We start from the raw sequence: 1,995 nt of genomic DNA on the forward strand, positions 1-1,995 counted from the left end.
TATATGTAAAGTATTAAAAATTTGATATTTGAATAGCAGAGTGAGTCTCCACCTCACCTCAGTTCTCTGCTTTATTACTTTCATTACCTTTTATATCCCAATAGCATAGCTTATATAATACAAAAAAGAAAAAAAATCCTTTCCTTTCTATCTCTTTCATTATTAAAAATTTTTAAATTTCCCTTTTGCTTACCTCTCCTCATTGTCACAATTCACTACCTGAGCAGCCCCTGCCTCTCTCCTCTCTTATATTGATGATGAGAGCTCACTAGCTATTAAATACTGCTCTAAGTGCTTCGCATATATTTATTTATTTAATTCTCACCAGAAAATGAAGCTTTTTATTTTACAGATGAAGAGACCAAGTCTTGGGGAGGGGGTGGGTTGCCTTGTTCAAGGTCCCACAGCAGGTTCTGGGTGGACCAGGGACCCACATGCCCATTACTGAGGCTGTAACAACCCTGTGTCTTGAGGTTGTTACATTCGGCCCACCTCGGGATAATAATGTACAGGGGCTCAGGGCTCAGATCCCTATGGATGACACCCAGGCTCTATCTCCCACCCATTGTACTGCCTTGGGCAAAGTCATCCTTGGGGCATATGGTCAGACCAATGCCAGGACCTGGGGCATTGTTGCCTTTGGGCCAGATAACTCTGGCCTCAGAAGACTTGTCTGGGGCTCCAAATGCCCTGTGGTTTCTCTCATGTGTTGGACACATTATGGTGGCTTTCCCCTATATGACATGGCTTGAGGAAGGGGCCTCCTCCCAAGGTAATTACAGAATGAAAAGTCCTCTCCTGGGCTTGATAGCATTTGTTCCTCACAACTCTTGCAGGTGTTCGGGACACCTACTGTTTTTATATTTATTTTTGAAATAAGGAACTTGAGTCTCAGAGAGGTTGAGAGTGGCCAAAGCTGGTCAGCTAGGAAGAGGCAAGAAAGGACTAGAACCCTGGTCCTGAGACTCTCAGTCCCGTGCACGTTCCCATGGCTGGCTACGTGCATGTCTGGCATTCTTTGTGCTTGGATCTTCTTTGCCTAAGTCCATCCTCCATCCCCATCCCACTAACAGGTAGAAATCCACAAACACCCTCGATTCCCAGCTCTGCTTCCGACTGGCAGCAACTGACCAGCATAGCCCACCAAAGAGCCCAAAGGCCCAAGCCACGCACAGCCCAGGAGGGAGGGCTGAGGACAGTGGATTAAAACTGCTGCCAATGGCAAAAAGTCCATTTAAAGAGATTATTAAATATGGGATATGAGACTGAGCCTAATTTAGCTATAAGTTGTGGCCTGGGAAGGATAGGATCAAATGATCAAGATTTTAACTGAGCGCTTTGTGCTTATTTTCAAAGTTGTTTTCTGTGACTATTTTTTTTCTCTTGATAGCATGTCTTGGAGTCAGGGAAGGCAGAGGACCTGGATCCTCTGTCTGATGGAGACAGTTTATGATTCGGATCCAACACGCAGGAGCGTTCCCTATGTCCTAGGCACTTTCATGCTTTCTCATTTGATCCTCAACCCGACCGTGGGAGGTGGGCTTTTTCATCCCCTTTTATAGGACACATAGGCCTTGCAAGGCCCTTTTGAAACTCTAGGAGCAATCCATCTCCTCAGGCTTGGTTTAAAGGGAATTTGCTGAAGGGAATTCATTGTCTAACAAGTTATGCCTCAGAAACATGCCAGCCAGAGACAGGAGAGGTTAAGAGGCTGAGGAGCTAGGGTGCCTGCATTCAAATTCTGCTTTGCTTCTTACTAGCAGGTGACCCTGGACAAGCTATTTAATTTTACTGTGCCTCAAAATAAGGGTTATAATAGTAACAGATTACCTATATAAAGCCCTGGCATATTATGAGCCCTATATATGGTAGCCATTTTTCCTGGGCATTAGGTACCAATATTTATTAATGAAGAAATCTAGATACTGAGAGTTGAAGTAAGTGGCCCAGTCATTCAGCTATAAGTGGTGAAAATGTGGCAGGTCGCCTGGCACC

The 1,995-nt window shown here is 44.7% G+C and overlaps 1 protein-coding gene across 1 annotated transcript in view; it reads left to right on the plus strand.

Moving 5' to 3' along the window:
- MYOF (myoferlin) overlaps nt 1-1,995 on the plus strand; it is a 139,345-nt gene that overhangs the window by 10,181 nt on the left and 127,169 nt on the right. The gene's annotated exons all lie outside the window — the stretch shown is intronic.

The sequence above is a fragment of the Pteropus vampyrus genome, unplaced genomic scaffold (assembly GCF_000151845.1).
Source record: "Pteropus vampyrus isolate Shadow unplaced genomic scaffold, Pvam_2.0 Scaffold68, whole genome shotgun sequence".
Classification (NCBI taxonomy): domain Eukaryota; kingdom Metazoa; phylum Chordata; class Mammalia; order Chiroptera; family Pteropodidae; genus Pteropus; species Pteropus vampyrus.